Source organism: Lissotriton vulgaris, chromosome 3_1 (genome assembly GCF_964263255.1).
Source record: "Lissotriton vulgaris chromosome 3_1, aLisVul1.2, whole genome shotgun sequence".
Taxonomy (NCBI): domain Eukaryota; kingdom Metazoa; phylum Chordata; class Amphibia; order Caudata; family Salamandridae; genus Lissotriton; species Lissotriton vulgaris.
In genome coordinates, this window is record NC_141689.1 from 1,029,917,384 (window position 1) to 1,029,944,975 (window position 27,592).

At 45.2% G+C, this 27,592-nt stretch overlaps 1 protein-coding gene across 2 annotated transcripts in view; it reads right to left on the reverse strand.

Moving 5' to 3' along the window:
• The window catches only part of RIC1 (RIC1 partner of RAB6A GEF complex), a 979,735-nt gene that overhangs the window by 456,749 nt on the left and 495,394 nt on the right, over nucleotides 1–27,592 (reverse strand). The window lies entirely within an intron of this gene.

Sequence of the window (27,592 nt, forward strand, 5' to 3'; positions counted from 1 at the left end):
TCCTATTCAGTGAAGCTGGACATCAAGGTGTCAATGTCTAGACAGGCAAAATATTTGAAACCTTTATCTGGGAGGAAGCATTCCACAAGGGATTAAAAAAACAGAAATTCTATTCTTTTATAGGGTAATATTTGCAAGGTTTTTCGTAAATTACAGCTCCTTTTGCAAATGGTGGTGTTCCTTTCGTAAAATTACTTTTGAGTACTGGAACTTAGAACATATTCCTCAGTTACGAAGCAGGTCATTACTTTAAAACAATAAACTAACTTCAGCCCTACAAAACAGCAGTGGCATACCAGAGAAAATTAGTAGTGGTCTGCAAAATATAAACCTAGAACAGAGTGTGCAGTAACGCAGTACGAACCATAACCAGTTGTAGCTTGAAAGGAATGGATAGACTTTGGCCCGATCAACATTACTTACATGCAAACTCCTAATAATATTGGCAAAAATAAAGCTAGTTTCCTAAATGTTTCTCAAAGATGCACACATTCACTAAGACATGATTTTCAAAACCCCATCAATAAGGGGAAACCCTAAGAATTATTTAGAGAGCACTGGAGACAAAAATATTATCAGGCGGGCAAGAGATACGTTTAGGAGAAGAAAGAGCAGACATCAAATGTGGATCAAAGAGGAACGGCACGTGCAGTTATTAAGGATAGTCATGCAGTTGGCAATAAAAAAAAAAGTAAAACAAAGAATCGTTGTTGCTTTTGTTTTATCCTCATATACAAAAAGCCAACGGTGGTACAAATAAACCAACACTGGCAAAGCCAATAGGTCTTGCCTATGTGAGATCAATTGGCTTTGTCAATGTTTCTTAGCCATGTTGCAACATGACAAAGTAAAGAAAAAAGCTGTATGACAGCCAGTGTTGACAGAGTTGGACTTTTAGCCATGCTGCACTGAAGCCAGCGCTGCTGTACAATATTGCTAAAAAAACGACAAGGCAAATAGATCTCACATAGGAGAAGCCTATTGGCTTTGCCAATGCTTTTTTTCATTGAGCGAGCATATCTACGCCATAGAACAGGCTACCAACATGTAAACTAATAGGATCTTAGATATGCAGGTATTGGTGAGGTGTTTGCTCAAAATAGCATTAGATGTTGATCTCTGTATTGTTTTAATACATCTTTCGAGTGTTAGAGGTTAGCTATATACATAGTATAGAAAGGTCCATCATTAAGTGGTACGTATTGGTGGGGTGACACTTACATTCAGAAAGCAAAGCCCTGTCCCAGATAAATAAAGGCATATATTTTACATCTCCCAGGAGATGTCTTTTGATTGCAGCATGATGTGCACAACTCTGTAGGATTCCTTTTGGGGTTCCTGTAGGTCAGCATTGATCTATGCCAAGAATGATGTAGCTTCGTCACTGCAAGGAGGCTAGAAGGAAACGGGTGAATAATCACTGTCTCTCAAAGAACTTTTTTATGGCGAGAAACACCTTTTGTGGAGACACTGATGTGCTACTTTAAGACAGCTCTCTGTGGTATGCTCCATCGTCATGCTGTAAACCCAGCAGCAGTGTGCATAGATGAACACATGACCACACTGGCAGATAAACTGATCTGTAATTTGCAGAAAGGCCAAACAGGCGGGAGTGAGTCAGTCATATGTAAGGAGTCTGACACGGGGCACCTATCGACGACCAGCCCGGTTGATAAACTGACTAGTTTGCCATTATGCCAGCATCTCTTTGAATGTGCTGCATAGAATTAATTGTTACAAAGGATCAATGCGGCTGACCATGGTTCAGCACCTTTCTGGGGTCAGTCACCTTTCTGGGGTCAGTCCAAGATAGGGCCTAAGCCCTATCTTGGACCTCAGGAGTGTCAACGGTTTCCTCCGAAAGGAGAAGTTCAAGATGCTGACTTTGGCTTAGGTCTTGGCTGCACTAGACCCTGGAGACTGGATGGTAGCGTTGGACTTATCCAGACCGAAAGTCTAGATAACCAGACTCTCTGTTGGACAGAAAGCAGGGGTCGCCTGGAGCCGGGCGGTGGCATTGGGTCATGTTCCGATCTACAGGGGGCACTGTGGAGGGCCTGGACCAAGTGCCCATCAGATCGTCCGTGAGGGCCTCATTGAACGGCAGCATAGGCCCCAAAGAGCTTACTGGCAGTTGAAGCACCTCAGTGAGGAGGTTAGTCCTCACGGCCGCTGCAGAGAGCTCAAGAGCCAAGGCCTTGGCTGCCCTGCGCAACACTACAGCATATGTAGCCCCCTCCACCGTAGCCACGGAAGGAGGAGAGAGAAAACCAGTGTCAGGCGATGCGTGAAGACCAGTGGCATCCCCCAGCTCATCTGCCCAATCCTGACTTAACTGGCACTGTTGTGCCAGAGGGTCCCCAGACCCATCCAAGTCCTCCCCTTCATCCGTGTCCTGATAAACAGGCATAAATGACGGAGCCGGGTCATAGACAAAGTGCTCACCCATCAACGCCGGAGACGGCGCCGAGCGGCGCCATTCTGACGCCGGACCCGGAAGGGGCTGAAACCAGGGATGGTGTCGTCCAGGGATGGTGTCGTCCAAGGACGGCGCCGGGAGCGGCACCGTGGGGGTCGGCACCAGCGGAGGAGTCATGAGGTCAACTGGCGTCGACCGGGATCCAGGCCTGGATCCGAGGGGTCCAGCGGCGTTGGGATCAAAGTCAACGCCGGCATACTAGGACCCCCAGCCCTGTCCGCGGGGCCCGAAGGCGCACCGACTGGCCTCGACGGCGGGAAGAGTCCTCATGGCCACGAGGAAGTCTCGAATCTCGCCCAAAGTCGCATAAAGCCCAGGGACCGGAGGGTGTGGAGCTGGATGCGGCTCCGGAGGAGCGGAGCGGGTGGTGCCACCGGAACCCTCGGCCGAGTCACGCGACCAGCGAGGGGAGTCAGAAGAGTGATGTCGCTTCTTCGACTTTTTTTTGCCATGCCTCGACTTACCTGAGAGCGAGGACTTGGAACCCGAGAGCAGTGATGGCTGCGGCTCCGAGACCGGTCCCTCGACTCCATCCTCGACCGGGACCTCGAGCGGCGCATAGCCGACTGCCGGAGCTCGAGAAGCTTGCAGGACCGCTCCCGCCTAGCTTTCTAAGTCAAGGCCCGACAGTCGGGGCATGATTTGTCGTCGTGGTCGGCCCCTAAGCGGAAAAGACACCGGCGGTGGGGGCCCGTAACTGACATCAGTCGGTGACAGGCGTCACACAGCTTGAAACCGGGCATCCCTACTGGCACCAGGAGTCGAAGTCGACTCAAAAAAGATAGTCAAAAAGACCAAAAAGTTAGTCAAAAAATTACTAAGGGTACGTGCTCTTCCCGTATCTGCGCTTGCTGGCATGGAAAAAAGAAGAACTGACGTCAGCACACATTGTGCGGGTCGAATGACCCTAGGGTGTACTGTCAAGATTCTTTTTGCTTTCACATAACATGTTTGGATACATTGCACAACCAATCTTGCAATACCTGATTTAGATATGGGATTGCCTTTGTATGGTAGCTAAAAAGCAACATAAAGCTGTTTTGTCTTACGAAAATCTTTTGTTCTTTCTACACAATATAGTAGAGCTCTTCTAACATCTAGTGTGTGTAGAGCTCGTTCTGCCACAGAATCAGGTTGAAGAACAAACACAGGCAACTCAACTGAGTGATTGATATGTAAAGCAGAAACCACTTTAGGAAGACATTTGGGACTGGTTCGAAGAACCACTTTTCTGTCCTAAGTTGAAAGAAAGGCTCTTGTATAGTTAGTGCCTGGAGTTCACCAACTCTCCTTAGGAAAGTGATTGCAATAATAAAAGCACCTTTCCAGGAGAGGAACTGTAATTAACACCTGTGCATTGGTTCAAAAGGTGGACCCATTAGCCTTGTAAAGACTATGTTTAAATTCCATACTGGTGCAGGTGGAAATCTTGATGGTATTACTTTCTTTAGTCCTTCCATAAAGGCCTTAATCACAGGTACCCTGAATAGAGACAAGTGCTTTCTGTTTTGTAAGTATGCAGCTACTGCTGCCAGATGCAATCGAATGGATGTGTATGCAAATCAAGATTGCTATAAGTGTAAGAGATAACAGATGATGTTTTGCAGTGAAGCATCAAAGGGATTGATATTGTTATTGTTACAGTAGATAATAAATCGTTTTCATTTTGCTGCATAATATGCCCTAGTAGTAGGTTTTATAGCCTCCTTTAGGAAATTCATACAGTCTGGTGGTAATTGTAAATAACCAAACTCTATGACTTCAGGAGCCAAATCGCTAAGTTGAGTTCTTTGGGATTTGGATGACTGATTTCTTCATGGCTCTGAATGAGGAGACTGGGGTTGAGATGCAGTTGTGGGTGTGGAACTACTGAGAGCTCCAGCAGGGTGGTGAACTAAGGTTGCAATACCAACAAAACACAAAGAAACCTCTCCTAGAAAATTATTAGTCTTTAGGTGATATATCCATCAATTTCTTTAGCCCGCGATATTCCACTGGGTTTATATGATCGCGTGGGTTATGTGTTTAGTCATCTGTGGCTTATTTACCTTCCGTTTCATTCTAGCCTTTTTAGCCCCCGTGTTTGCCCCGGAGGGAATACGTAAGATTGGGACACCCTTGATCTATTCTGCTTTACCAGAAGGAGGACTCTTATATTCTAGCACAGACAATTGCAATTATATTGTATTCCACCCTTATTGAGGTAGGTTAGTTGATGGCAGGGATGAACCCTCTGGTGGGTGGAGCAGTATGCGACCCCGTTGATTACTGTTTATTAAGGCTCCCTTGAGCCGGTTGAGCTGACGAGCTTGGGATCACGCACCTGTGCGCCGTGGAGAGGTACCATACCTGAGAACACTTTTGGCAGCCTACACACCAACCCCATACGTACGCCTATTCCCTGCTGATGAAGGGTAACGACCCAGAAACACATGTCCAGGGATGGCAGGGGCGAACCCGCTGGTGGGTGGAGCAAAGTGCAACCCCATGGATTACTGTTTATTACAGCTCCCTTGAGCCGGTTGAGCCAACGAGCTCGGGATCCCGCACCTGCGCGCCGTGGAGAGGTACCAGACATGAGAACACTTTTGGCAGCCTACACAGCAACCCCATACATACGCCTATTCCCTGCTGATGAAGGGTAATGACCCAGAAACACTTGTCCAGGGATGGCAGGGGCAAACCCGCTGGTGGGTGGAGCAGTGTGCGACCCCATGGATTACTATTTATTAAGGCTCCCTTGAGCCGGTTGAGCTGACGAGCTCGGGATCACGCACCTGCGCGCCGTGGAGAGGTACCAGACCTGAGAACACTTTTGGCAGCCTACACAGCAACCCCATACGTACAGCTATTCCCTGCTGATGAAGGGTAACAACCCAGAAACACGTGTCCATGGATGGCAGCGGCGAACCCGCTGATGGGTGGAGCAGTGTGCGACCCCATGGTTTACTGTAGGTTAGTTACTTGTTCCGTTATTTTCTCTTTATCATTCTTTTTACAGGGTGTTCGCTGCCTACGTATATGTACTCAGTTCTTATATATATTTACTTTTTTCTTTTCTGTTCCCCCCGTTCTTGTATTCCCCTACAGTCATCCGTTCTTTTCAGTCCAGTCAACCTTTGGTCAACCGTGCTCGAGGGATCTAGACCTGGAGGGTAAGTTAAACTATGGTTGCCCCTTCCTGTAGTTCTTCCTAGGTTGTCTCCACTCTAGTCCTTTTACGCCTTTTTTATAGCATTGCCTCGTTGATGGCTTGGGCTTTAAGTATCTTTGGGGTTTTTCTTGTAATTATCTCTCCCCCTGGCCTATGAACCTTCCTTGTGACAAGGTTTACTGGCACTTCGAGTTTTGATACCTGCCTTAGAGCGAGATTATGATGATTGTCTTATCCAACACTTGTGTATAATTGTTCAGGACAATTGTGTGTGTTTTCTTTATCCTTGCCTTTTTTAGGCATATTTTGCCTTTACATTGAGTTGGGTCTCTACCAGCTGCATTCCGGACGCAGTGAAGTGTTGCTTCACTGTGGACTGCTTGGTAGGTCCCTCTGTGGTTCAATCTTGGGAATACTTTCTAGACTATTTCTGCATTTGCCTTACTTTTCCTTGCTCGTCACAGGTGGACTGTGTCTTTCTGTTTATCTTCTATTCTTGTCTCTCCCCTTTTTGCACATTAGATCAGCCTTTTCTCTTTATGGCAACTTTCTTTATTTTATATTTAGGTGGACATTTGTCACATATATTTTGGTGATGGTTCTTTCAGCAGCATTATTAACTTTTATTCAGTATATTGTACATTTACATTGTTTCATTGTCCCCACAGAAGATATTACAAAGCCATATGTATTACTTTCGAAGGCCTTGTCTATGTACCCACACTTTGGACTGATTTTGTGAATATTGAGGAATTCTACGCCTTTGAAGAAATTGTTCATATGTTCCTTGTGCCCTGCCGAAGGATCTGTGGATACTTGTCCTTTCCGAAATGCGCGTCGGCGCTTTTTGTTTTCATCTAATTTGTCTTTGTTCTTTGTAATTTTGTACTGTAATTTGTCATATTTGTATATGATTTTGTTGTATTTGGTGGTGTGGCTGCCTGTGAGGATGCTTGGTTGCTTGAGGTTGTTTGGGAGCTGCATGGTATGTGTTTTTTATTGAATTATATTGTATATATTTTTATGAAAGAAGTCATGACTGATGGACAAAAAATAATAAAGTGATATGTTTTTTTAATAATTGCTCTGGTGTGGGACAATGTTAATATAAAGAAACTGATGGATATATTACCTAAAGACAAATAATTTTCTAGGAGAGGTTTCTTTGTGTTTTGTTGGTATTGCTTCCCTGCTTCCCTCGCTTGTTGTTGATATGGTGAACTAAGGTTGACATGCCCATGTGGGAGCTATGAGAATCAGTTTGAGGGATGTTTGTATGAGCTTCCCAACTACCAACGGAATGAGTGGGAGAGGCGGGAAAGCGTAGGCAAATATCCCTGACCAGTTCATCCATAGCGCATTGCCTTTGGGAAGCGGGTGTGGGAACCTGGAGGCGAAGCTTGGACATTTTGCGTTTTGAACTGAGGCGAACAGGTCTATGTGAGGAAATCCCTATTCCTCAAGGAGGGAAGGAGAATCTGGGATGAAGTTCCCACTCGTGGATTTGCTGTCAGAAGGTCTGCAATCTGATTGTTTACTCCCAGAAGATGTTTTGCCAGGAGATACATTTTGTGATGTATAGCCCATTTCCAAATGGCTTGTGCTAGGCATGGCAGTTGGAGAGAGTGTGTCCTCACCTGTTTCTGTATATAGTACATAGCAGTCACATTGTCTGTGAGAACTAGGACAGCTTTGCCTATTAGGTCAATCTGAAAAGCTTTGAGCGCTAGAAACACTGCTAGTAGCTCCAGGTGATTTATATGGAGACTCTTGTACTGTAGACTCCATAATACTTGAATTGTGTGACTTTGTAGGTGAGCGCCCCAACCAGTGAGCAATGGGTCTGTGGTTAACACTCACTGTCTGTGGAACAGGGTCGAGAAAGGGCCGCCCTTTGTAAACATTCTGTGGGTTCCACCAGTGCAGAGAACGATGAGTGCGGATATCTACCAACACTAGATTGGTCAACTGATCCTGCGACTGGTTCCACTGACTTACTAAGCATTCTTGAAAGGTAAGCATGTGAAGTCTTGCATAGGGAACAATTATGATGCAAGACGCCATCATCCCTAGCAGTTGCATAAATACTCTTGCTGGTAATGATTGGTGGGGCTGAAACTGAGTGAAAAGGGACTGAATATTGTGAATCCTTGCTGTTTTGGGAGAGGCTAGAGCTTTTTGAGCGTCTATGGTGGCTCCTAGATAGGTTTGTGTTTACTGTAGAAGAGACTTCAACCAATTTACTGTTAACCCTAGTTGGTGAAGTAAGTGAATGGTGGTTTGAGTGTGTTGGAGACACATTTGGTAAGTGCTGGCTTTGATGAGCTAGTCGTCCAAATATTGAAGAAGTGGATGTGCTGTCTTCTCAGATGTGCTGCGACTAGTGCCAGGCCTTTGGTAAATACCCTGGGAGCACTGGTGACACCAAACGGTAGTACTTTGAATTGGTAATGATGACCCGCTATCATAAACCTGAGGTATTTACGATGAGTGGGATGGATTGGAATGTGGAAATATACATCCTTTAAGTCTAGTGTAGACATTAAATCGCTGTGCTTTAGAAGCGGGAGCACTTGTTGAAGTGTCACCATGTGAAAATGCTCTGATAGTATGTAGCGGTTTAGTTCTGAGGTCTAGAATAGGTCTCAAGGAGCCGTCCTTTTTGGGAACTAGAAAATACAGGGAGTACACGCCTGTCTCTTAATATTGTAATGGTTCAGGCTCTAAGGCTCTTTTGGACAAGACAGATTGGACCTGTTGTTGGAGTAGGTATAAATGTTCTGGTGACATTTTGTGAGAGCTTGGTGGAATGTTTGGAGCATTGTTGGTAAGCTCCAGACAATAACTATGTTGGATAATTCCTAACACCCATTTGTCTGTGGTAATAGATTGCCAAATGGGGAGGAATTGTAGAAGACGTCCCTCCGACAGGTGTTAAATAATCGGGGGAAGTGTAGGCAAGTCACTGCTTGTAGGGGGAGGCGGAATTACATGGTGTGGAACCTTTGACCTTACCTTTGCTGTTGTTACCTCTGTATCCTCCTATAAAGAAGCCTCTTGTAGAGAAAGATTGATTGTTGCCTTTGTACGAGGTAACCGTATTATCTGAGGACATAGTTTTTGACCCTCCACAGTAGAAGGAGTTTCAAAAGGAGCCACGATTAGGAGGAGACTGCAGAGTTCCCATCAACTTGGCTACTTCTGTAGCTTTTGTAAGTTTTTCCAATGACTTATCAACTTGGGGCCTACAAGGGATGTTCGTGTCAAATGGGAATATTTAAAGTAGACGGTTGGACTTCAGGTTTGAAAGCAGAGATCCTCAACCATGCATGCCTCCTTAACATCCTACTGTTGATATATCTAGCTGCGGTGTCTGCAGCACCTAAAGCTCATTTAAGTGAGGAATAGGAGATGAGCTTCCCTTCCTGGACTAAATCTTGAGCTTTTGCTTTGTGCTCATCTGGGAGATATTGGAGCAATTGCTCCATTTAGCCCCAGTGTGCCCTATCATACCTGGCTAGGAGGGCCTGGGTGTTGGCAATGCACCAATGATTTGCTGCTTGGGTGGCTACTCTTTTACCAGAGGCGTCTAATAGTTTTGACTCTTTGTCTGGAGGGGGGGGGGGCATCCTCTGTAGTTTGTGAGCTGGCCCGTTTACAGGCATTAGAGACAACCAAGGAGTGTAGTGGGAACTTACCTTTAATTAAGACTGGATCAGTGGGAGCAGGCTTATATTTTTTGTCTATTCTGGGGGTGAGAAAATACAAGCACGCACATGGTCTTTAAAAATATCATCGGACTGTCTCATCATACCTTTGAGCATAGGTAGAGTATGGATAGCCCTTTGTGTGCTTCTGAGCGTTTCAAATAAGAAATCTTCCTCTAGAGATTCTTTGTGTAACTGTACTCCATGATATTCTGAAGCTCTAGCAAGTAATTCTAGATTTCCTATATTGTTGTCAGGAGGGGAAGGCTTTGCAGGGTAAAGATCTGGGTCGTGATCTGTGAATGAATTAGTGTTGTAATCCTTTCAGGGATGGATTGTTAAAATATTGCCCCCTATTTTCATCATCTTTGTCAGCATTATCAGGTAGTGATGGAGAGTTAGTTGGTGTAATGAGTAAATGCTCCAAAGGTGGAGAAGATGGTGGAGTGGAACGTGGGGGAGGAGGAGATGGGTTACTACCTACATTCTTCCTCTTCACAGGATTATGATAAAGAGTGTCCTCTGACTCAGGCTTGCGTTTCCGAAGCGAATTTGTAAGAACACGTCCTGTATCTGGATTTATATAAAGTTCCTTTCGTTTTGGGTCCGATTTGGGTTTTGGGGCATCGAAACTCACATCCTGCAGCTTCGAAGAAGTATTTTTTGGTTTTGGCACCGAGTTAGAATGAGTTTTCGAAGCGGAAGGTTTTGGTTCCGAAGGAGTCTTTAACTTCGGTGTCAATGATTTCGGCTTTGAAGCTGTTTTTGGCTTCGAGCCTGAAGGTTTCGGCTTGGTGGCAGACTTTGGCTGACTCGATCCCGAGCCGGAAGGCTAAATGATGTGTTGCGGAGGGGGAGGCGTCAGAAACATCTTATCCGTGCCAACCGTGGCCTGGGGGTGGAACCAAAGCCTTTTGTTTAGGCTGATGTGGATTTTGGGCCAAGAGGTGTTCGGTACTCACAGGACGTTGACTTTGTGTCAAGTCTTCTACCATCTCAGAGTCCGGTTCTGGAATAGATGCAAGTTCTTCTTGTTCTTCCTCGGCCCCTTGTACGTCCATTTGACATTTTGACTCTGCATTTTGCGACATCGAGCCAGATGATCACGGAGCAATTTCTTTGATTGAAACGATCTGCACGTGTCGCAGTCCTGTTTGTTGTGCTCCGAAGACAAGCACAAGTTGCACACTTTGTGCGAGTCGATGCTCGGATACTTGGCGTAGCACAGAGGACAGAATTTGAATGGCGTTTGTTCCATCGACTGTGAGGTGGACCGACGTGGTTAGGCCGGACTGCCTTCCAGAAGTTTTCCTATCGAAATAGAGGTTTTCCTCGACTAATGCGATATGCGGAGAAGTGGGATGCGCGTTCGAAACAATACCGACTAGGGTAGTGGATTTCGCACTGAGGTGAACCCGAAGAATGGTTTTGAACTGGAGTGCAGCAATAGAGGTCCGAACCGGATGACTAAAAAAACAATCTAATAATGGAGTTAATGCCCATCTACAAATCACTGAAAGGAGGAGTCACTTACCTTGTGACTGGAAAGACTTCTTCAAAGAAAAACAACTTGTAAATATCCGGACCCAACACTAGATGAAAGGAGTATGCAAAGCATATGATCTACAGCACACATGCCTCAAACCTGTGGTTTTGTAATTTCTTTCTAAAGCAAAGAGGAGCTGTTAACTGGCAAAGATTGGAAGATAGGGAATCTCTTTCAGATTCTGAAAGGGATTTGAACAATGAAAGTTCATATTGAATTTCACAGTTCATAGTATTAGGATGTTTTGGCGACTCTGGCGAACCCAGGGCGGAAGAGCAACCTGTGCTACTGTGTAAGTTAGATGTGTTTTTATTCCCTTTAGCCATGTTTCCTGGCTTAGGCAACACAAAGTTTTCAGCACTGAAGCAATGCAGCTGTAGTGCCAGGATCCTGTGCTCAAGCAGGCCAGATGCATGGGGTGTGGTTTTTAAAGGTGCAGCAGTGAGACCTGTAGGCCAATGAGCATAGCACTGTAGTTGTTGTCTCCATTAAACTGAAGCCCAGTGGAGGGCTATAGGTCTGGATCCACAATAAAAGCAAAGCTGGAAATCGCCTAAAGTGATATAATAATAGAAGTGATCTAATATTAGAATACATAAGTCGGTCATTAAACCCTGGAATTTGATGTGGTCCAGATTTGTTTTTGAAGGTATCTTGCCTTTGGACAGGAACTGAAAACTTCTAGTTTTAAATGCTGAGACGGAGGAATGTATTGGTAATCCAAAACTCTATAATTCTTCAGAAAAGATTTTAGCTACCTTGTTATTGGAGAGCACACATCCAGATGAAGTTAGTTATCGCCTGCATGTTTATGGAGTATGAGCTTAACATTCCATCAAGATTCCCTGTGGTTCAATTTGTAGGCTGGAGAGACAGCATGGGGAAATGTATGGAGATCTGAACTCTACAGACTTCACAACCAGCTCTGAGGCTGACCTTCAGGCTGACCTTCAAGTTCACTCTAGGAACAAGATGACACCAAGTTTCTTTATGTGATGAGCATTGGCCACTACTTTTATGAAGACATTTCCAATGCAGAATCAGTAATGGAAGCTCAAATGGGATAGTGTAATTTTCTTAGTGATGTTATTAAAAGGTTTGACTGTCCTACCGGTTTGCTTTGCAGCACAAGTTGATATATTTTTTGTCTCCCAATGGGCAGAGAGCCAGCTTCACCTCCAGCAAACTAGCCTTGTAGTGCATGTCTCAGTTTGAGGTACTTAAAAAACTGTAATCTGGACACAGAAAATTCTATACTCAAGGCTGAGAAGGACTTCAAACAGTACTGATCCTATACCTCTCCCAACCGATACACACCCATCAAAACCCTTTGCTCAAATCCTGGAAATTTAGCTTCCCACACTACAATGAGGCCTCTGGTTAGTTTTGGCCCCATCCCAGATAACACAGTACCTTCTACCAACAACCAAGCACTACTCTAGTAACCTAAGGAAGAGAGGGAATCAGTGTCAATTTGATATACATGGTGACCAGCAAATCTGTACCAACAAAGAACCTCACTTCTAAACGAATTGCTGAAATATCCCCCCCTCCCCGCGACCCAAATAGCCACTCATTAAGTACTGTGGCTGTGCAATGCCCAGCAATACAAATACACATCGTCCCTCATTAAACCACCTTCACAAATCGGCTTGACACACGTATAGGCCCAAAACAATGCACTTGAGTATTCACAAATTGTTTTTAAAAAATGGCTATGGATTTCAAATGGGTTGCTCTATAGAACACATGCCAGGCACAAGAGTGCCATGATTTTAAACAATGCTACTCCACACAGATCATCAGGGCCCAGGCACAAAGATTTTTCTTCAGGTTCATCAGCAGTGCACTAGATTGGAGTTTCCAGGCATGTGGAGGTTTGTGGGTAATTTTAACTCCAAGGTAGTGGAAATTATAAATCTCTACTTACAATAGGTACTCTCAGTTCATCACCTGCTCTCCATCTTGCTTAGGGTAGATGATAAACGTATCCAAGTTCGCTACTTATCATCTTCCTAAATAGGTCTAGAACTTCCATAAGCCTTGGGTATTGTGGGAATAGGAGCAAAAGTTGTGGGTAAAGAGGGACATGGCCATTCATGAATTCTCCCAACCGAAAACCTTAAACTAACTCACCTCACCTGATCCAGACTGGAAGTACTCTTTAGCCAAGGCAAACTGCATGAGTGAGGGGAAGCAAATCTGATGAGCACCCCTATCTATTGTAAAATAGGTGGACTATGCTTCAGTAACAGGAGACAACACTGGCATGAAGGGGAATATCGCTTAACTCTCCAACAGAGGCAGTCGGGAGCAAGCTAGTGATACGCTTTGCATGTAAGGCAAAGCACTCTGAAAATAATCTAGTTCCCAATGCAGAGACTAGCGCAGCGAAATCCGCAAGGTCAGGCGAGCAGCCTTGAATAATCTATAGTTGCTGTAGCACATAATCTGACAAGTCAAAGTAAAAAGTATCAGCATGGTCCAGTCTATTTTATATGAGGACTTGGGCAATGTATAATCACGAGGTGACAAGAGAGTAATAAGAATTTTCCTAAGCACTATAAGGAATAGGAATCAAACCACAACTAAACAGATTAAACTCCCTGTCCACTTTCCCTTACTGGTACTCTGTCACTCACTGGTTTGCACAGTAAGTCCTCAACCTCTTCTTTGAAATAACATTGTTGCTTATAACTGACTGGCATGGATCTTGGCTCGATGTTTGCTGGTTGTTTTAAAATTTCGATACAACATCAGTGTTGGATAATGTTTAGAATCCATTTGTTGGAGCTGATGGTACTCCAATGCTGGAGGAATTCTCCAATCCTCCTTCTGCCCCCTCTGGTGTTAGATGTGAGGTGACCTCTAATGTGTAGTCCCTTGCTGGAGAGTCCTGCCCCTCTTGAGCCTGATCCTCTGGTTCTTGCTCTCTCCCGAAAGGGTTTCCTTTGCATGCTGGTGAAGTGCCATTGTGGTGTCCCCCGGAGTGGTACCTGTGGCTTAAAAGGGGATTGTCCCGTTGCTGTTTGTGGCCCTCCTTTATTGGATGTTTTCTTCCTTGGTTAATGGGCCCTCCTGAAGGACTTCCTGAATTGTAGAACTCCAATCGCTGTTGCAATCTTTCTTCATGCCCTGAAGGACTTTTGTCAACTGCATTCCTAGACGGGGTGTCTCTGGTAAAAGGCATATTTATGACAGCTTCCCATACCTCAGAATAGAAACCAGCCACCCGCAGCCACACATGTCTTCTCAATGTGGAGCCTGAGCATAACTGCCTACTAGCACTGTCTGCTGTGTCCAGCGCTAATTTCAAACAGTTATTTGCAATGGACTCCCCCTCCACGATTACATTCTACGCTCTTTTCTTACACTTATCTGGCAAATGTTGCATCAGCTTGTTTATTTTATACCATTGCTGGTGTCCATATGTATTGAAAATGCATCTGAGTTGGCAATGCGCCATTGGGTTGCTGTGGAGAGCACCATCATTGTCCCTAACATCATCTCCAATCACTTGCTTTCTCCATCAGGCGGCGGTCCCATGGATGCTGGTTTGTTTGTCTTTTCCTGAGCTGTGGTGTGGTGACGATGAAGGAATCTGCCGTGACTATACCTCTGATGTATGCTGGGTCCTGGGAGAATTGCTTAGATTTCTTTTTTACCTTTTTTGGGGTGCTGGTTCCCTGAATGCCTCTCTCCCCCGCTCAAGGATATTTGGGAAACACTGGGAGATATTGGTTTTCCTTTCTGAGATCACAGGTGTTTAGAAGAAGAAGCAGGAATCAGCTTGATCCTCTTCCAGTTTCACTGCATGTTTGCTTCCTGCCCGCTTGATGACTGCATTGTATGCAGCATTGTCATCTGGAAGAGACAGCTGCACGGGGTACGTGTCGTTTCAACATCCTCCCACCCTTCATTCATTAAGCTTTCAGCGCTGTAAAACTGAGTCATACTGGCCCTACTCTGTCTCATCCACATATGTGTACATCTCCTCTTCTGGCTCCTCAGCAGGCTCGGAGGTTGTTAATGGTTCCATCTCTGGCTGATCTACCAATGTCACGGTCTGTGGAAGGTCACTGCCTCAAGGAGGCAAAGTTAGGATCATGTATCCCTTTAAGGAGCGCTCAGACTCTTCCTTCCCTCTAAGCAGAGCCTCCATTTCTGCCTCAGGTCTTTCCTAGTCAATGCCAATTATCGAAGACCTCTTCTTCAGAGTCTAAGCTACTGCTTGTAAGGTTCCTTCTCCCTCCTGCTCTCGATCACCTTTCGGGATTGAGGCCGGTTTGAAGGGTTTGTCTTCAGCAGTGACCTTGTCTTTGGACACAGGAGGCTCTTTTGTTTCCTTTTTCCCTTGACTGTTGAACCTTTTGGCTATGGGGTGCTTTTAGAGGATTTCAACCCCCGTAGGCTCGGCTCTGCACTAGAGCATGGTGTTGTTACCCGAGGCTTATGTCCCTCATGGGTTGGCCTTTTCTGTACTGACTGTCTGCTAAACATCAGAAGATTCCCTCTGTGGCACTTGGGTTCCCTTCAGATTGCTTTCGTCGCTTGAGAGTTCCTCTCTGGGATTAATCTTTTGTGACTGTACCATCGCGTGAAGAGCCCACCTTTCTTTTGCCCTTAATTTCACAGTCTTGGGTTAAAACTCTGAGCAGGCGTCGCAGTCCTCCGAGTAATGGTCTCACGGCAGTTAGAGGTTGCAAACCTCATTACTGTCCCTCTGGGAGAATTTGCAATGGTACTTGGGGCAGAAGTGAAAAGCTGTTTGCTCCATATCCTCTTTACATTCACTGACCAATGTAGTTGCTACCCTTGTGGGTACCTCAGAAAACTCCCCACTGTTTCTCAGCCTTTTACCTCTACGCCTGTCAGCTGTTGAAGCCTTTATCTTTACTTCGGTGGTTTTTCACAGATATCTTTGACAAAAAGTGCATTGTTTCTGTTGCTCGATCCAGGGCTGTTGTCCGTGCTTCAAGACCCAGTGGCAGACAAAAAGAATCTAAAGATGTCAAACAAGCACAGGGGCCTTTAGGGTGTATACCTGAAATCAAGGTGGGACACATAGCCAAATGGTCATCACCAATGTATGTTAAAAACAAAAAAGAGAAAAAGAATATTACAGACATCATTCCGGCCCAAACAAGTAGATGGTGGAATAATGCACAGCATGCAAATTCAGAAAAGATTAACACTGCAGAACTGTCATTACTGAGTGTTTTTTAGCCGCCCCCGGATCACTGCTTTTCCACAGCAAATGTGTGTCATAGGATTCCTACAGCAAACATGGAAATCCGGTCGTACCAATGTTCAGTCAGAAGAAAGTCTGCGTTTCCTCTCGTTTCCTCGGACATGTACTGGGAGAAGTCTACATATGACACTCAATGTGTATTTAACTGCTAAACACCTCTTGGCAAATTAGGGTCATGTCAAAGCACAAGCTCCAAAGGATCACGGTCTAAGAGTCTGCTGGGGAGTATCTGAACCCCATCGAACATCAGGGTGTGGGACAAAGAAACAGTAGAGGCAGTAAAAGGACTGGCGTGCCGCTGAGAATTATGCATGTAATATAGTTAGTGGATGCCAGCTTTGTCAAACGACCTCAAGTCAGAAGGAGGCAGCCCAGGTCAACTGGGTTGGGTCCCTAAGTGTCCATCCTATTTTTACTGCAAACATCCCAGTTCCTCTTCATGGCAGCAGTAAAGTCACCGCTTATCACCTTGTTGCAAGGTGGCACCTCCAGGATTGCATTTAAATCTTAAAGGTGAATCAAATCTCTAAAGTGAACGTTGGGATGAAAACACAAAAAATTTCCAGTTTCCCCTCCAGTGTCCCAAGCGCCATCAATCATCTACTTTGCCAATCTGAGTCTTGACTCAAGTCATTAATGTCCATAACTATATGCGGAAACAGCCCGGACAAGCTCCATTATCTACCCCTGCCATTTGGCTTTATGTAAACTGCATATCCTACTACAGCTAAAGTAACACCAACCCCCTCAACTAATAAAACCAGTTACTAACCTTAGCCTCTGCCCATTTGCCAACTCCACCCCACACACAAACTCCAGGGGCATTTGTCGCTCCAGTATACTCTTATCACCAACACCAAAAGAACCTGCACAATTCGAGAGAAACCAAAGTTAAACCAGCTTCACCCCAGAAGGGCTTCAGATGAACAAAAATATGTGCTGTGCCTAAACTGCCACTCACACTACTCCTCCCCTCTAAGGAGAAAACCCCAGTTGAGAACAGTCCCATAAGTGGTTTCACCAGAGGAAAAGCTAGCCCATTACTACCTCCTTTAAGCAATAGCACTATGAAACTAATAATGTCAGAGTCGTAAATGGCAATGGAGTCGTGATGGAGCAAGGATTTGCACGTGAAGCGCCTTGCCCCGTGCAAGAACCTCGCCAAATGTATAACATTACTAAATTCCTTATTGTCGTTTATTACACGTTTTTCCAAACACGCGGGTGTCCCCGGATGCTTGCCTGTATGTCTTTTCCATATTAACGAAGCTTGCGCTAAGGAAAATGGCTGCTTCGCTGAAATTCAGTCTGCGCATGCGTCGGTCATACCCATGTGATGTGACGCACTCGCATTCTGGAGGGAGTTCTGTGCACATGCGCATTGTTGCTAATATGGCCGCTTGACTCTCACCACGCTCTTTGCTATTGCTGCTGCTTCAGCCTATCTATCTTTTCGCACTAAAACCTTAATGCTATAGTCATTATAAAGTAAGGGTGGGATAAGATTTTTCATGGTATACAGTGTGATCATTCTGGATGTGATATTAATTTGTTTTCGCTTATTTTTCATGTACCGCGTCTTTTGGGGCTGGGAGCTCTTAAGCTACGCCATCTTTGACTCTCTTCTGGGGTTTGCCATGTGACCTGGGAGAAACTCGACTGCGCAGAAGCTAAACCAAGCCAGCTGGCTCCTGAAGCAAAATGCGCCTGGGAATCCAGCACCCAGTGTGGACAATCACCTTGAATTTAACAAACTTGTTGCAACTGTCTTATGCGCTCATACTTTCTGTTGTACTCTATGGATGGGAACGTGAACCCGGGGGGCGGGTATGAAAACCTGAATATTGAATCTGGGAAAGCTGAATTTTAGGAGGTGGTAATGATCGCACCACCTCTCCTGACCAATCAAAATATGGGAAACTGTCACTTGCAACATTAGTGGGTGGTCTGAGGGTCCCCAGAACTGTATAATTACTCTAGTTTAGCTTATGGAAATTGTCCGACTTGTCCGAGTAGCAGACCTGTCACTGACCCTACGATCTCAATAGGTGCTCAATCTGAAAGTGCTGTGGAGCACTTTGTCCATACCTTCCACAAACTTCTAAGGGGTGGAAATTCCTAAGTGCTGGCGAAGCACTTTGCTGGGAGATTCGAAAATCCAATCGGGGTTTCTGGCGGATTACTTGCAGAGAGGGGTAACGCAGGCGTTGCTGTCCGAAGCTGTGGGTGTTGGTCGTTCCCTGGGAGGCCCAGTCCTTTGACCCGAACCTGAGGGGTATCCTGTCCTGATCTGTCCGTGGGTTGTACCTGTCCGCATTCTGGTGTTCCTTTCCGAGGGTCCTTGTCCCCGTCTTCCCATCTGACCCGTGGCCAGGGTTAGACTTCAAATCTGAATTAGGTAAATATCGATTGTGGGTTTGTGTACTTTCTGTAGCCTGTTTTTTTCTCTCTTCTCTCTTTCGTATGATCTATTAAAGCACTATTACCTGCGATATTGCTCTATTGCCGTTGCTGATTTAGTTTTGTTCCTTCTCTCTCTCCCCTTCCTTTAGGAGCTCATTGATTTTATCATAAATAATAGTATGTTCCCGTTTTTCCCTTTCCTTTAGTTGATTGCAGTGAACTTAGAAAGAATAGTTTAAGGATTAAGTACATGTTTAGGTCCCAACCTTATACCTCGTGCCTTAGTATAACGTTGCAGTGATTAGTTCTGTTCCAAATCCTACCTCTAGTTTTTCCCATATATCTTAATGGTCGTGATTTTCTTTGTGCAAAGTTACCTTTTGATGTTGATATTAATGTTTGACATAGTGTTCTGCATATCGCTTATTGTCTTGGCATCTCCCTTTTGAATCTTCATATAAAGTGTCAAAACTTCATCAGGTGTCTGTGGTCATTTTACAGAAAGTGGATAAAATATATGGACGTAAAGAAATGTTTTAAGGTCCTGTCTACTATTTTCCCTTTTAGCTCTAGGTCCATCGAAAGTTTGTGCCTGTGGTAAGTCAGGTGCATGGTAAGCAGAGGTAATTCTGAACCATTGATTACTCATAGTAGCGTGCCAGGATCTCACCCGGTTCACGAGAATCACTGATTGAAACTAAATGCACGCCGGGGCCCAGTGCGTGTAAGAAATTGGTGACCCGGGTGAACTGCGCGCTCTATCAGTAATTTTCTGGCAGCCAGAGGATGGTTTGGACTAGTTAGATTAGGTAGACAGGGAACAAACCGTGAAGAATAATGTGCTGCTGACTTTTACTATATTGTTTGAAATTTTTTTGAAATGTTTTAAAAAATTTTTATATAATAAATGTATATGATTTTTACATTGCTGCTATAAATGTTGAATTAACCCAGAATTGTTTGTGAATGTTCAGTGTAGTCCGAATCCCCGGGGAAGTATTTTTAGCTAACGGTGAGCAGAATCCGGTTAGCTGTTGAAGTCACTAGGGTCTGAAACATTAGTGCAGGGTTAAATGAATAACTGGAAGCACTAATTAGGATCTTTGTTATATCTGAATAATTGATAGCTACGAGTCCGGTATAAAACTTTCATTGCGATATCACCTAGTAAGGGTCGCATACGGAAGGAGTAGTAGGGTCTCCGAGGCTTGTCTGGTAAGTAAAATAGTTCACTGGTGAAATCCCGGCTCAGTACATATCCCTGACGACAGTGGATGAGTCGGAAGAATAACGGGTTCTATATTACTCGAGTGTGAGGATAGGCAAAGAAGTCTACCCGGAGTGAATGAGAAGTAGACAGAAGTGGTTTACTTGCAGTGAGAGGAAGTCTTTCTATCTTTTTAGAACACACAGACATAGTGGCAGACGTTGTGTGTTGGTAACTAAGTTTTTCAATCGCACTTTAGGAAAAGTTAAAAGTTTCCGTTACCTTGTAAAGGAGGGAGTCAGTCGGAGAGCTGCTCTGACGTCACTCCGTGCCGCGCTGGTATTGGTCAAGACAGCGGGCGTGTAGTGAAGCTGAATTTGTGAAGGAGGGGTGAGTGCCACAGAGTGAGACTCTGTCTCGCGAAAAGGCCGCGCACCCATTGGCTAAGAGTTTTGTATTCTCTGACCTGATTGGGTAGTGAGAAATAGAAGTCGCACTAGCATTGGAAGCACAAAGGTAAACAAAATTAATCAGGCCGAGTTCGAAGAGAGTCCCAAAGATTATATGTGGTATCCAGATTTTATACCAAATCCAAAGTACCTAGGATTTTATAAGGATCAGCTTATGCGAGGTAGACCACACATGATGTACGGAATAAAGAGGAAATTGTCTTTGTCTGACAAAATAAAGAATTTTTTCAAAGCCGACAAGCCCATTAGAACGAGGGAGGGTGTGCTCATTCCCCCACCAAATACCCCTGCTTCTTTCATGATGTTTGATAAAGGGTATCACACTTGTGTTTGGTTAGAAAATTGGGCAAATTATACAGTAGATGACGGAGTTCTAGCATTCCCTGTTGAAGGTACTTTTAATGGTCGGATCCTGTTTAACCTAAGGACCCGCATGAATGAATTGCACCCTAGACCTAGGTTGACCCAGTACGAAGCTCTGGAGGAATGGGAGATTGAGGCTGCAGAGCGAGATAAACCCAGGATGGATAAGGGAGTGAGTAAATGGTATCCTAAGCTTCCCACGCCAACTAAAGAGCAGAAAATGAAACAGTGGAGGCAGTCTATGATAACTGAAGGGCTGTTCCCGATGATGGGGGTGGTTGAGGAAAGGAAAGGAAAATGCAAAGAAAAGACCCATCACCTAGCTCCTATGGGGGACTTGGATGATGACCACTTGGAAGATTTACTAATGAAAAATCCACCTCCCTATGATGCAGACTCAGAACCTGTGCCCTCTCGAAATCCCTTTGCAAAGTATCCCAGATGTAGGAGAGATAGTGATACAGATGGAACCGGGACAGACAGTAAAACCAGTGAAAGGGACGGGTTTTGCAGACCCAAACCCACAGTTCCGAATTATCAGCCGTTCGGAGAAGATCATCCGCGACTGGTCACTCCGACCGCTCTGAATATTTATCCGTCCCTAGTACCCCAGGTATTGCATGACAAATCTACTGGAAAGGTATTGGGAGAAAAAGAGAGAGAGGTCCTGACTAAACAGCGAGATGAATTAATTCGAACCATTACCCAAATGCAGCCCCATCCTGATTCCTTGACTATTCCAGTAACCATTGGTCCAGCTATTCCTCTGTATAAAAATGACATGACCGGTCCCCAGCCTCCTGTTTTCCCCTCGATGCTGCCTTCTTCTAGCGTTTTGACTTCGAAAAAGGAGATATTCATAGATGAAGATCAAGAGAGTGAATGTGAATCGGGGAGTTTGATGGATCTGCCCATAAGGGAATCAAGGGCCAGTATAATAGGGACTAGAAGTCAACCCAGACCAAAGGAGGTGGGAATTGAAAGTGCAACGGGAATCAGGAGTGCTACTTTAGTTTCACCTGAAGAACTAGATAGATGGACAAAGGAGCTAGAGAAGGAGGCCACTCCCCAACCTAAAGCATTGGAAATATATAAATTGAGAATAGAAATAGAAGAAATGATGGCTGGAAACGTAGGAGTTGAGCGCCTAAGCTCGTACAACGAAGAAGAGTTGCTGTTTATCAGTAAATATCTGACCCGGAACGCTAGGTCGCTCCATGAAAAGATAATGGATACAGCAGAAGAAATGGGAATAGATGTTAGTCGCTCCAAAATCCTTCAGAAACCTTACAGAGTGGATTTTTCAGACAAAGATTTAGAAAGCTTGAATGTAATGGGAAAACAGATCCAAGTAAAAGAATTGTTGAAACTCCTGCAGAAGTGGGGCGAGGTGGGGAAGTGGAGAACCCGGTGGGCAAAGAAAAAGGAAAGCAGCAGGGCTGGGTCAGTGACTTCGGAACTCTTATTAAAGGAAGTAACACCAGCCGAAAAATTGTGCCCCATGAGGGAGGTCCCGGGAGGAAAATATGTTCATGTCCCTTGGTCCCGACAGGATATTGTGTCATTTACAAATGACTTCCCGAAATTACGGGAGAAGCCTGTTGATTGGTACAGGCAGGTAGAGCGCTTCATAAAAGTTCAGAAATGTCTGCTGAAAGACTTGGATGGGTTTTTCGACATTGTGGTACCTGTAGATCTGTGGACCGACTGTAAAATTGAAATTGATTGGCCCAGTGAGGAATTTCCCAGAGATGAGAAAACAGGTGCGCCTGCACCTGAAGTAATGAGGAAGTATGATCAAGTCATACAATATCTCAAGAAAAAGGTTCCCGCAAAGGAAACAGACTGGACCCGAATAGATAGAACCACCCAAGAACGTGATGAAACTGTTCACTCCTACTATGAAAGGTTACTGCAAGTGTTTAAAACATACAGCGGTATCGACAATGTGGACCTGAAAGACATGACACATTTCAGTTACAGGTTTGTGCTAGGATTAAGGCCTGAAATTTCCCAATGGATTAGGGACAATAAAATCAGTTGGCAGGGAGAACCAATAGATGCTGTCCTGAAATATGCAAAATATTGTGAAGATGAAATCGAAAACAAAAGGAAGGCCCTAAAAGAGAAAGTTATGTGGGCACAGGTGAAATTAGCCGAACAGCAAGAAAAGCAGTTAAGTAGATTAACTTCTGATAATAATGCTCAGAATGCCACTGCTGGGGGAGGAGGGAAGCCCCGCACTAAAATGAGTAGAGAAGAAGCCATGAAGAAATTCCCGTGCCATGGGTGCGGCCAGATAGGGCATTGGAGAGACGAGTGTCCACACCTGCAGGCCGGTAATGCCCCTGTAAATGGTTTAAATCCACAGGTGCCGAAAGAGGGGACGAGAAAGAACCAGCAACAGGTAAAGCTACCCCCAGTGCCTCGCGCTCCTAGACAGAATTTTAAGAATCAGGGACAGCAGAATGAAAGGGCGGAAGTATGGGAAGTCGAGAGTGAAAGAAACGCAGTCATTCCACAGTATTTGCTAAATGATACATTCCTTTGTGAGGATCAAGATTGACGGGGCCTGAGAGGGGAGGATGAGGAGTGTGTGCTTGGCGCCTCCTTACCGGTAGACCAGACTGGACCATACATTGAAGGAAAGGTTGAAGGAAAAGATGTCACCTTTCTGTTGGACACTGGTGCTACCAGATCTACTGTGAGAACAGTGGATGTTCCTAACCTACCCCTCTCGGGAGAAGCAATCCAAGTAGTGGGAGTCTCAAATCAAATAATAAGTACTCCAGTAACTGAACCCATGGAAATTTCTATAGGGAATTTCAAGGAAATGCACAGATTTGTGGTCTGTGATTCCAGTCCTGTAAACCTGCTAGGACGTGATTTGTTGTGCAAGATGCGTTGTACCATCTACTGCACACCAAATGGTGTCGAAATTCAGACCCCCGATGAAGATGGCCTATACAAACTGATGTTAGTTAGACAAGATGCTGATATAAAGACATTGACAATTGAAGATTTACCTGAAGAGCTCCAATTAAGAGTAGTACCAGAAGTGTGGGATTTCACAGGAAAAGATGTAGGCCTGATGGCAAATGTGGACCCAGTTAAAATAGCAATAAAAACGAATGCTATATACCCCAAAACCAGACAGTATAAGATGAGTGCAGAAGTGAAAGCAGGAGTGGCGACTGAAATTACCCGGCTGCTCGAAGCCGAAATCATAGAAGAAGTGATGAGCAGCCCCTGTAACTCGCCTATCATTGGGATCAAAAAGCCTAGTGGGAAGTACAGGGTAGTGCAAGATCTGCGCAAGGTAAACCAAATTGTCGTACCTTGCTGTCCTATTGTACCCAACCCTGCAGTCATTCTCTACCAGATTCCCTGGAATGCAGAATGGTTCACTGTCATTGATCTGTGCCACGCATTCTTTTCCATCCCATTGCATCCAGAAAGCAAATTCCTTTTCAGTTTTGAATTCGACAGCCATATCTATGTCTGGAATCGTGTCCCTCAGGGGTACACCGAGAGTCCCTCGATTTTCAACCAGATACTGAAAAAGTGCCTTGAATCCCTAGTGCTACCAAGAGAGTCTGTTCTGGTGCAGTACATAGATGACCTGTTAGTGGCATCTAAAACCCAAACTGACTGTGTCACTGACACCATTGCCTTGCTGAATCACCTAGGAAAGGGAGGACATAAAGTGTCGCCTGACAAATTGCAGTTTTGTAAAAACTCAGTGAAGTATCTGGGGCACCAGATAGAAAAAGGAATCAGGAAAGTAACTACTGAAAGAATCAAAATAATTAGAGCAATGGAACTGCCCAAAACTCAGAAAGAAGTGAGAATGTTTCTAGGAGTTGTGGGTTACTGTAGACAATGGATTGTAGGATTTGCTGCACTGGCCAGGCCCCTGATAAACATGACCAAGAAAGGAGTAGAAGACCCCGTCAGCTGGGACAGTGAAAGCATGAATGCGTGGGTAACATTGAGAAATTGCCTATGTACCGCTCCTGCATTAGGTATGCCGGACTACTCTAAATCTTTTGAACTGTTCTGTGACACCAGAGAAAATTGTGCTCTTTCAGTTCTGACTCAGGAGCACGGATTAGTTAGACGCCCAGTGGCCTATTTTTCGGCCACCCTAGATCCGGTGGCTGCTGGATTACCGGGGTGTCTGAAGGCAGTTGCTGCTACTTGTGTCAGCCTGGAACAGAGTGAGAACATTGTCATGGGACATCACGTCACTGTATATGTTCCTCATTCTGTTGTAATCCTGTTAACTAGAACCAAGACCCAGTACCTCACACCTAGTCGGCTGACTAAGTATGAAAGAATCCTGATTGGTGCTGAAAACGTCACCATCTCCCGGTGCAATGTCCTAAACCCAGCGACACTGTTACCTGTCCCCCTGGATGTAGAATCAGAAGAAGAAGGGGACCATAATTGCGTTGATCTGACTGAGTTCAGTACAAAGCCCCGTCCAGACATTCGTGAAATAGCATTGCTTGATGGGGATGAGACAATGTTCGTGGATGGCTCATGTTTAAGACATGAGAATGGGGGCCTGAGTGCTGCCTATGCTGTGGTTACATTGACAAAGACCATAGAGGCATCATACCTAAGCGCGGTGAAATCTGCACAAGTGGCAGAGCTCATCGCGTTAACCAGAGCCTGTAAGAGGGGAAAGAACAAAAGAATAACTGTATACACCGACAGCCAGTATTGTTACGGGGTTGTTCATGACTTCGGCCAGTTGTGGTTGCAAAGAGAATTCATGACTTCCTCCGGCACCCCTATCAGAAATGGAAAAGTGGTGCATAACTTACTGGAAGCTATCCAATTGCCCAAAGAATTGGCTGTGGTCAAGTGTGCGGCTCACAGATCAGGAAATGATGATGTGACCGCCGGTAATAGATACGCTGACCAAATGGCACAGTTTTGTGCCCGACATCACATGTCTCTCCAAATTGCATTGTGGAGTGGAAACAGCTGCCAACTTATGTTGTTTGAGAATGTGTCAACGTGGGAAGAACTAAAGGAGTTGCAACAGGCTACAGACAGGCAAGAGAAAGGCAGGTGGGCAGCAAATGAATGCAAGTTGAGAGAGGATGGTGTGGTGGTAAATTCGGCTGGGGTGCCTGTACTGCCTGATAGCTTGGTGGACCCCATGGTCAGAATGATACATGAACCAACACATATGGGAAGGGACGCTATGTGTCGGGTGTTTGAGCAGGTGTTCTGTAACTCAAGGTTCAGGAACCAGGCGGAAAGGTTTTGCCAGAGGTGCCTAGTGTGTCAGCAATTTAATGCAGGAAAGAAGACTGTAGTAAAACAGAGTACCATTGGGAAGGCAGTAGGTCCCTTTGTAAGAATGCAGGCAGACTTTGTAACCATGCCAAATTGCAAGGGATATAGATATATCCTAGTCATAGTTTGTCTGTTCTCCAGGTGGGTGGAGGCTTACCCAGCAAAGAAAATTGATGCCTTAACTACAGCTAAGCTATTGCTTAGGGAATTGATACCTAGGTATGGAATCCCAGAGACTATCGAAACGGACCAAGGTGGGCATTTTGCCAACGATGTGCTAGAGGAACTCTGTAAAGCATTCAAAATGAAGAAAAGAATACATTGTGCCTACCATCCAGAGGCTTCTGGAGTAGTGGAACAAATAAACGGCACCCTGAAGTCCAGGTTGGGAAAAATGTGTGATTCCACAAAAATGAACTGGATAGAGGCTTTACCCCTTGTGCTGATGAGTTTGAGAAGTATCCCGAACCGAAAGACTGGCCTGAGTCCCCATGAAGTGTTGATGGGAAGAGTGATGCGGCAGGCATGGGTACCCGGACACAAACTGCTAAGCATTTCTGATGATATGGTGCTAGAATACTGCAAGCAGCTGGGTGACCAAGTGCGTTCTCTCTCTCAGCAGATTGGAGAGACAGAAGACGAGTGGCCAAAGACTCCAGCACACAACTTGCGACCAGGAGATTGGGTGGCGTTAAAGAAACACACCCGAAGCAGTTGCCTGAAACCCAGGTGGGGAAAGCCACGACAAGTGATCCTCGTCACTACCACTGCTGTAAAGTGTGCTGGTGTACCGAAGTGGATCCACGCCAGCCACACGAAGCGGGTAGCTGGAGAAGACGCGACTGTAGCTGAAGGCAGCTCAGCTGAGGAGGCTTCCGAAGAGGAGAGTCCAGAACTAGCTGACATCGAACTGCCGAGCACCAGTCGAGACGTTGAATGGTATCCCGCCGACGACCCGGTTCATGATCCAATACGAACCAGGAAGTATTCCTACTTAGACAGTGAGTGGGATAGTCCAGGTGAGCTAGAAATAGACGAAGCAGATCAGGTCCACGAGAATCACATCACACCTGATCAGGAAGTAGGCCAAGTAGGGTCAGATCAAGGCATCGAGACTCCTCCTGGAACTCCGGAGTCTGGAAAGGGACAAATAGTAATTAGAGCTGACGTTCATGCAGAAGAAAACGAAGAGATCGAAGCGCATGAACAGGAACAGATAGAAATAGATCAATGTGCTCAGACATCTGAAATAAAACCAACTAAACAGAAAAAGAAAGTGCGGTTTGAATCTGAGCAGGGTCAGACTAGGGACCAGGCAGAAGAGATAGATGAAAGACCTGGAACTAGCCAGTCAGGTAGGGAAACAGAAGTGCCACAACAAAAAGTAAAAAGAGTGCACGAAGAAGGGCAAGTTTCCTCAACTACTGGGAGGAAAGGAGGCAGAAGTGCACCTCGATACGTAAAAAGACTGAGGCTCAGACTAAAGACAGCCGCAGACAACGACAAAGACCGAAAAAGGGCTCAAAGTGAAAGAAGGACAGCCCAAGGAAAATCGCTGAGAAAGAGCGACAGAATAAAGAAACAGAGCAAACAGTATCGAAGCCCTGAGTGGACTTACTATGTGTTGGAAGAAATAGACGAACCACACCACAGTGGCAACAGTGAAGACGAGTCCATTGCTGATCGGAGCTCTGACGAA